Source organism: Pongo pygmaeus, chromosome 1 (assembly GCF_028885625.2).
Source record: "Pongo pygmaeus isolate AG05252 chromosome 1, NHGRI_mPonPyg2-v2.0_pri, whole genome shotgun sequence".
In the NCBI taxonomy this organism is placed as follows: Eukaryota; Metazoa; Chordata; class Mammalia; order Primates; family Hominidae; genus Pongo; species Pongo pygmaeus.
The window spans coordinates 86,862,668-86,871,363 of NC_072373.2; the positions used below are offsets into that span (position 1 = coordinate 86,862,668).

Below are 8,696 nucleotides of genomic sequence, written 5' to 3' on the forward strand. Positions count from 1 at the left end.
GGAGATACTTGATGTCTTGCCCATCCAGAAGACATAGATTACCTGCACAGCAGAAACAAAAGTTACCTACAAAGCAAAAAGCATAGGGTTGGCCCCAGGATTCTCTAAAGCTCTATTCATTATGAGAACATAATAGCATTCCATAAAGGGTCTGAGAGAAAGAAACCAAGACTTAAGAATTTTATATGCATTCATGAATTTTATATCCTGGTAATCTCAGTGGAAAAGATATGCTCACAGTAAGAAGAAAAAGATATTTAAATAGTGTCTGCACTATGAAACTGAAACAACAAACATTTAAAATGCACATCTAAATAAATAAGCAGTATCTTAAGACTTAGAGTAGGTGACACTGTAGCCATGAGCATTAATAGATAGCTATGAAAAAGAATCAAATAGGGACTTTATGAATGAGGCATATAGTTGCTGAATGATAACGAGATGGGCTAACAAATCTAATGGGCACAGTTGGCGAATAAACCAGTAAGTGAAATGTTGGGCCAAGGATTTCACTTATTATGCAACAACAAAAGAGTTATAGGTCAGATTCTCTTAAAACAGGAATTCAAGCTACTATTTAATCATAAAGAAAAAGATCCAAAATACATCGTGACATTTTTTAAGCCCATTGCGGAAAGCTGTGTTAATTTTTTATTGCTACATAACAAGTGACCATAAACAGCAACTTAAGTAACATGTTTATGATCTCATAGTTTGTGTTGGTCAGGAGTCTGGATATGGCTTAGCTGAATTTTCTGTTTAGGGTCTCAAAGACTACACTCAAGATGTTGGCCAGGCTGCTTTCTCATCTGAAAGCTTGCCTGGAAAAAGAATACCTCCAAATACACTCATTATTAACAGAGTTTCATCTCCTTGCAGTTATGGAACATAGGGGTTTGGCTTCTTATTAGCTCTTAGCTGGAGGCTGCCCTCAGCTGCTAAAGGCTGTCTTCAGTTCCTTGCAATGTTGAGCTTTCACAACGTGGCAGCTTAATTCATAAAGCCTCTAGATGAATTAGGAGAGTCAAGGAGAGTCTCTAGAGTGAGCCTGCTGGAAGATCAAGTCTTTTTTTTTGTTTGTTTGTCAGAAAATATATTTATTATTGATAGTGACTGAAGTAAAGATGTGAGTATTCACTATAGAGGTTATATCAGCCAAGGTTGCCTTCATATTGATAAAAATACCTTATCTCACTTGTAATCATAAACATTATTCCAGTAGAAGAGGTATATTTTCTCTCCTTTTTGTCTTCTTGCCTGTATAATCACCATAATAAGTTAAAATGAAATAGCTCTTATATAATCAAAGGAGAAAAGAAAGAGAGACAAAACCAACATGCCACAGCCTAGACAATTCCATCCAGCACTGGTGCCTCCAGATCTGTTTTCTGGCTCTGTCAACCCAGCACTGCTGCCCCCAGATCTATGTTTTCTGGCTCTCTCCTCACCCCACTCCAATTAATTTAGCCCCCAACCCCATCCTACTTTGTTAGGGTGGAGGTTCACCAAATGATGGGGCTTGTTCCGAAGAGAAACATTTTATGACCAGTGGAAGTTGAATAGAAAGTACCAAAAGGTGGAGAGGGCTGCCCTTCTCTTTTAATCATCATAAGAGGGTTTACTAATACTGAAGAATGTCCTTTAATGACTGATCCCTGATCAAGGCTTTGGCCCTTCAAATTGCTGCTGTTCAAAATTTGAAATGATTCTGCTGAATCCATTCTTCGTGTCTCTCTTTAGTGGTCTTCTCATTAGTGGTCTTCTCTTCAAATGGGTTGTTTTCTCACTAGGAAAAAAAAATGTTCCATCTCTGGAATTAACATTGATGGTGTTTTGCTCATTCTGAAAGTTTTTATCCTCCCTTCTCAAGTATGCTCTGTTGGACATGATTGACACAGTGCATATACTGGGTGGCCAGAGTGGAGCATTTGAGGGTCTGGTGGGTGTTCTCACGGCAACACTGAAGAATTTTGGCCTGCAGATCAGCACAGACTGGGTGAGACTCATACCGCTTGAACTTTGCTTCCACCTCTTCAGCAGCTTTCTGATATTGTTCAGTGGTGACTCTGTAGAATTCTGAGCTCCTCTCCTCCAGTCTAGCCAGCTATTCTTTGTAGAATGCATCCTGCTTCTTTAGCACTCGGTCTTTCTCTTCTAGCTGCCTAGCCAGGTGCTTTGCCTTAGCGCGTTCCTCCTCGCTAGATATCCTCTCCCGAAGGATGGCTCTGGTTAACTGCTCATTGGCAGCAGCCCTCTCTCGGTCCAGCTCTTTGGCTTGCTTTAGTCGTTTCTGATCTTCAGATTCTTTCTTGGCTTGCTCCAATGCCAGCTCCTCAGCTACTCTTCTTTTCAATTCTTCATCAGAAACTGAGGCACCATAAGCACCAGAATACCGCTGAGACTTCGAACCAGATGGAGAGGATTCCTTCATTCCATCAATCACATTTTCCGAAAGCTGGATGCCCTTCACCACGGTGATGTTCTCATTCTCGTCCACCTCGAAGGTGACCCGGCGGGTGCTGGTGGTCCCACCCATGACTCCGGCTCCTGCCCCAGCGGAGACCTAGCGGGGAACCACGAGCACTTTGGGGCCCCGGCGCCCACACGCGCGTGGAAGGGCCTGGATTCTTTTCCCGCACAGCGGGAGCAGGGCCACGACCCCAGAAGCAAGGAGAAGGCGCCGGTCCTGAACTCGATCAAGTCTTAAATAATGTGATGTAATTATGAGAGTGACATCCCATCACCATTGCCATATCTTATTGTTTAGAAGCAAGTCACTGGATTCTACATACACTCACGGAGTGGAAATTTCATGGAGGTATGAAATCAGGATACAGGAATGATAGGGGAGATACCTTAGAGGCTGCCCATCACAGAATCTGTACTATTATCATAATCATAAGTAAAGAGATAATTATTATTCCATTTTAGGTGACACATAATTGTGCATAGTCACGGGCTGCAGAGTGATATTTTGATACATGTTTACAATGTGTAATGATCAAATCAGGATAATTAGTATATTTATCACCTTGAACATTTATCATTTCTTTGTGTTGTGAACATTCAAACATTCAAATCCTGTCTTCTAGGATTTTGAACACATACACTAAAGTATAGTTAATCATATTCTCCCTGCAGTGTTACAGAACACTAAAACTTATTCCTCCCATTTAGCTATAACTTGTTAGCCATTAACCAACCTCTCCTTTTCTTTCCCCCCATTATGCTTCCCAGGATCTAATAACCACTTTTCTATTCTCTAGTTCTATGAGCTCATTTTTTTAATTGCCACATATGAGTGAAAATATGTGGCATTTGTCTTTCTGTGCCTGGCTTATTTCACTTAACATAATGTACTCCAGTCTCATCCATGTTGCCGTGAATGACAGGATGTCATTTTTTTATGGCTGACTAGTATTCCATTATGTATATATACCGCATTTTCTTTATCAGTTCATCTGTAGATGGTCATTTAGGTTGGTTCCATATCTTGTCTATTGTGAATAGTGCTGCAATAAACATGGGGGTGCAGGTATCTCTTTGATATACTAATTTTCTTTCCTTTGGATATGTACCCAGTAGTCTAGTAGTAGGATTCTTGGAAAATATAATAGTTCAATTTTTATTTATTTATCTGTTTATTTATTTAGAGACAGGACGGTCACATTCTGTCCCCCAGGCTAGAGTGCAGTGGCACCATCATAACTCACTGCAGCTTTGAACTCCTGGGCTCAAGTGATTTTCCCACCTTGGACTCCTAAGTAGCTGAGACTGCAGGCAAGTGCAAACATGCCTGGCTAATTTTTAAAAAATGTTTTCATAGATACAGGATTTCACTTAGCCTATGCTTGTCTTGAACTTCTGGCTTCAAGCAATCCTCCTGCCTCAGCCTCCCAAAGTGCTGGGATTTCAGTCATGAACCACCACATCTGGCATATTTTTGTTTTTTGATGATAGTTATCCTAACTGGGGGGAGATGATATCTCATTGTGGTTTTAATTTCCTGATGATTAGTAATGTTGAACATTTTAAAATATACTTGTTGATCATTTGTATGTCTTCTTTTGAGAAATGTTTATTCAAATCTTTTTCTATTTTAAAATCAGATTTTTATTTGTTTGTTTGCTGTTGAGTTGAGTGGTTCGTATATTCTGGATACTGATAGTTGCTTGTCAAATGAATAGTTTCCAAATATTTTCTCCCATTCTACAAGTTGTCTCTTCATGCCATAGATGGCTTTCTTTGCTGTACAGAGCTTTTTAGTGTGATATAGTCCTATATGTCTATTTTTGTTTTTGTGTGTGTGTGTGTGTGTGTGCGTGCACTTCTGAAGTCTCACCCATAATATCTTTGCCTACAATAATATTCTAAAGCATTTTCCTTTTGTTTTCTTCTAGTAGTTTTATAGTTTCAGGTCTTTAATTCTTTAATTCACTCTGAGTTGATTTTTGTATATGGTTAGAAATAGGGGTCTAGTTTCATTCTTGTGCGTGTGGATATCCAGCTTTCCCAGCATGATTTATTGAAGACACTGTCATTTTCCCAATATATGTTAATGATACCTTTGTCCAAAATAAGTTGACTGTACAAACATGGATTTATATGGGGGTTCTCCATGCTGTTCCATTAGTCAATGTATCTGTTTTTATACTAATGCCATTATCTTTTGGTTACTATAGTTCTTGATATTCTTGATATGGTATGGATGTGTGCCCCCTGCAAATCTCGTGTTGAAACATGATCCCCAATGTTGGAGGTGGGATCTAGTGGGAGGTGTTGACTTACGGGGATGGATCCCTCATGAATGGCTTAGTGCCATCCCTTTTGTGGTGGGTGAGTTCTTGCGTTAGTTTACATGAGAGCAGGTTGTTTAAAGGAGGCTGGCTGGCCCCCTCATCCTCTTTTCTCTTGCTCCTCCTCTTGCTGTGTGATATGCAGCTCCTTGTTTGCCTTGTATCATGCTTGTAAGCTTCCTGAGGCTCTCACCAGAAGCAGATGCTAGCATCATGCTTCCTGTACAGCCTGCAGAACCATGAGCCAAAATAAACCTTTTTTTCTTTATAAATTACCCAATGTATTAGTCCATTTTCATCCTGCTGTTAAAGACATACCTGAGACTGGGCAATTTACAAAAGAAAGAGGTTTATTGGACTTACTGTTCCATATGGCTGGGGAGGCCTCACAATCATGTTGGAAGACAAGGAGGAGCAAGTCACATCGTACATGGATGACAGCAGGCAAAGAGAGGGCTTGTGCAGAGAAACTCCCGTTTTTAAAACCATCAGATCTCATGAGACCCATTCACTATTCCAAGGACAGCACAGGAAAGACCCACCCCCATGATTCAATCATTTCCTACCTGCTGCCTCCCACAACACATCGGAATGGGAGCTACAGGATTAGATTTGGGTGGGGATGCAGAACCAAACCATATCACCTAGTCTCAGGTATTTCTTTATACTAATGCAAATGTACTAACACAGTTTTGTAGTATATTCTAAAGTCAGATAGTGTGATCCTTCCAGTTTTGTTCTTTTTGTTCAATATTGCTTTGGCTATTCAGGCTCTTTTTCAGTTCTATATAAATTTTAGGATTTTTTTTTATTTTTGTGAAGAATGCATTGAATCTATAGATTACTTTGGGTAGGAATTGCATTGAATCTATAGATTGCTTTGCTAGTATGATCATTTTGACAATGTTGATTCTTCTAGTCCATGATCATGGGAAGTTTTTTTTACTTTTTTTGTGCTCTTAATTTATTTCCTCAGTGTTTCACAGTTTTCCTTGTAGAGATCTTTCACTTCTTTAGTTAAATCTATTTCTTGGTATTTTTTAAAGCTATTACAAATGAGATTCCTTTTCTGATTTCTATAGCTAATTTTTGAGAGTTTTTAACGTGAAAAGTTATTGAATTTTATGAAATGTTTTTTTCATACCTATTAAGATGATTATATGGGTTTTGGCCTTCATCCTGTTGATGTGATTTATCATATTTATTGAATTGCATACGTTGAAACATCCTTGCATCCATGGGATAAATTCTACTCGGCCCTGACGTATTATCTTTTTGATGTTATTGGGTTTCATTTGCTAGTAACTTGTTGAGGATTTTTACAACTATGTTCCTCAGGAATATTGGCTTGTAGGCTTGGTTTTTTTTAATTTGTGCCTGTCTGGTCTTGGTATTAGGATAATGCTGACCTCTTAAAATGATTTAGGAAGAATTCTCTCCTTTTCAATTTTTGGGAATAATTTGAGAAGAATTGGTATTAGTTCTTCTTTAAACATTTGGTAGAATTCATCAGTAAAGCCATCCAGTCTTGGACTTTTGCAGGGAGAAGGGAAATTTTTTATTACTGATTCAACTTTGTTATTCATTATTGTTCTGTTCAGAATTTCTATTTCTACCTGGTTCAGTCTTGGTAGGTTATATGTATCCAGGAATTTATTTATTTTTTCTTGGTTTTCTTATTTGTTGGTGTGGTTTTTCATAATACTCTCTAATGATCATTTGTATTTCTCTGGTATCAAGTTGTAATACCTCCTTTTTCATTTCTGATTTTATTTGTGTCTTCTCTTTTCTTTCTCAGTCAAGCTAATGGTTTCTCAATTTTCTTTATATTATCAAAAATCCAATTTTTCATTTTGTTTATCATTTGTGTTGTGTTTTAAAGTCCCTGTTTTGTTTAGCTCTGTTCTGAACTTACTATTTCTTTTCTTCTACAAATTTTGGGGTTGGCTGCTTCTTGCTTTTCTGATTCCTTGAGGTGCCTTGTTTATTTGAAATCTTTCAGTTTTTTTGATGTAGTTGTTTAGTGCTATAAACTTTCCTCTTAGGACTGCTTTTGCTATGTCCCATAGGTTTTGATATGTTGTGCTTTTATTTTCATTTGTTTCAATACATTTTTAAAATTTTCTTTTTAATCTCTTAATTGACTCAGTTGTTGTTCAGGAGCATATTTTTTTCTGTTTCTATTATTTGTACAGTTTCCAGAGTTCCTCTTCTTATTGATTTCTAGTTTTATTCTATTGTGATCCAAGAAGATACTTGATATTATTTCAGTTTCTTATATTTGTTAATATTTGTTTGATGGCCTAACATGGTCTATCCTGTATAATGCTCCATGTGCTGATGAGAAGGATGTGTATTCTACAGCTGTTGGAGGAAGAGTTCTGTAAATGTCTACTAAATTTATTTGGTCTATAGTAGACTTTAAGTCTAATGTTTCTTTGTTGATCTTCTGTCTAGATTATCTGTCAAATGCTGAAAGTGGGCTGTTGAAGTTCCCAATTATTGTTGTATTAGGGTCTAGCTCTGTCTTTAGCTCAAATAATATTTGCTTTATATCTCTGGATGCATGTATTTACAATGTTATAGTGTCTTGCTGAATTACCCCCTTTATCATTATATAGTGACCTTCTTTGTCCCTTTTAACCTGAAGTTTATTTTATCTGGTATAAGTATGGCCACTGCTGGGTGCTTTTGGTTTCCATTTTCATGACATGTTTTTTTCTATTCCTTCACTTTCAGTCTATGTGTATATTTACAAGAGAAGTGAGTTTATTGTAGGCAGCATATATTTGAGTTTTGTTTTTTAATTCACTCAGCCAGTCTATATCTTTTAATTGGAGAATTTAAACCACTTACATTCCAGGTTGTTATTGATAGGTGAGGACTTACTCCTGTCACTTTGTTAACTTGTTTCTGATTGTTTGATGCATTTCTTATTCCTTTCTTACTCTAATTTTTTGTCTTTGTGATTTGGTAGTGATAACATTTGATTTTTTACCCTTCTTTCATTTGTGTGTCTGCTCTACCAGTGAGTTAATACTTCTGTGTTTTCATGATAATAGAGATCATTCTTTTATTTTCAGGTCCTGAAAATGATCTCCCTTAAGCATTTTTAGTGGCCAGTCTAATGATGAATGTTCTCAGTTTTTACTTGTCTGAGAAAAATTTTATTTTTCCATTTCTGAAGGATAAATTTGTTGGGTATAGTATTTTTTTTCCAGCAGTTTTTTGTTTCAGCACTTTTCACAGCCTGTAAGGTGAGAAATCTGTTAGTCTGATGGAGATCCCCTTATATGTAACTTAATGCTTTTCTCTTGCTGTTTTTAGAATTTTATCTTTGTCTTTGACTTTTGACCATAATGTGCCTCAGACAGGACCTTTTTGGATTTAATCTATTTGGGACTTTTTAAGCTTCCTGTATCTGGATGTCTATATTTTTTGCAAGACTCAGAAAGTTTTCTGCTGTTATTTTATTAAATAGGTTTTCTATGTCCTTTTCCATCTCTTCTTTTTCTGAAATTTTAAACATTTGCATGTTTTTTTGCAAATGTTTAAAATTTCAGAATGTAGGCTTTCTCTATTATTTTTATTTATTTTTTCTTTTTGTCTGAGTTATTTCAAAAGATCTCTCTTCAACTTTAGAAATTCTTTCTATTGCTTGATCTAGTCTATTGTTGAAGCTATCAATTATATTTTTAGTTTCATTCATTGAATTATTCAGTTCCAGGATTTCTGATTGGTTTTTTAGTGATATCTATCTTTTCATTGAATTTCTCATTTGGATCATGAATTGTTTCCTTGATTTCTTTGAATTATCTATATGTGTTCCTCTCATGTTGGACACCTGTTGATTCCAAGAGGGATGGCACCATGTCTCAGAGGCCAAAGAAGAGACCCAGA

At 36.9% G+C, this 8,696-nt stretch overlaps 1 pseudogene; it reads right to left on the reverse strand.

Moving 5' to 3' along the window:
• Nucleotides 1-1,741: 1,741 nt before the first annotated feature.
• LOC129031603 (MICOS complex subunit MIC19-like) lies at nucleotides 1,742-2,688 on the reverse strand (annotated as a pseudogene).
• Between the last annotated feature and the right edge of the window lie 6,008 nt (nucleotides 2,689-8,696).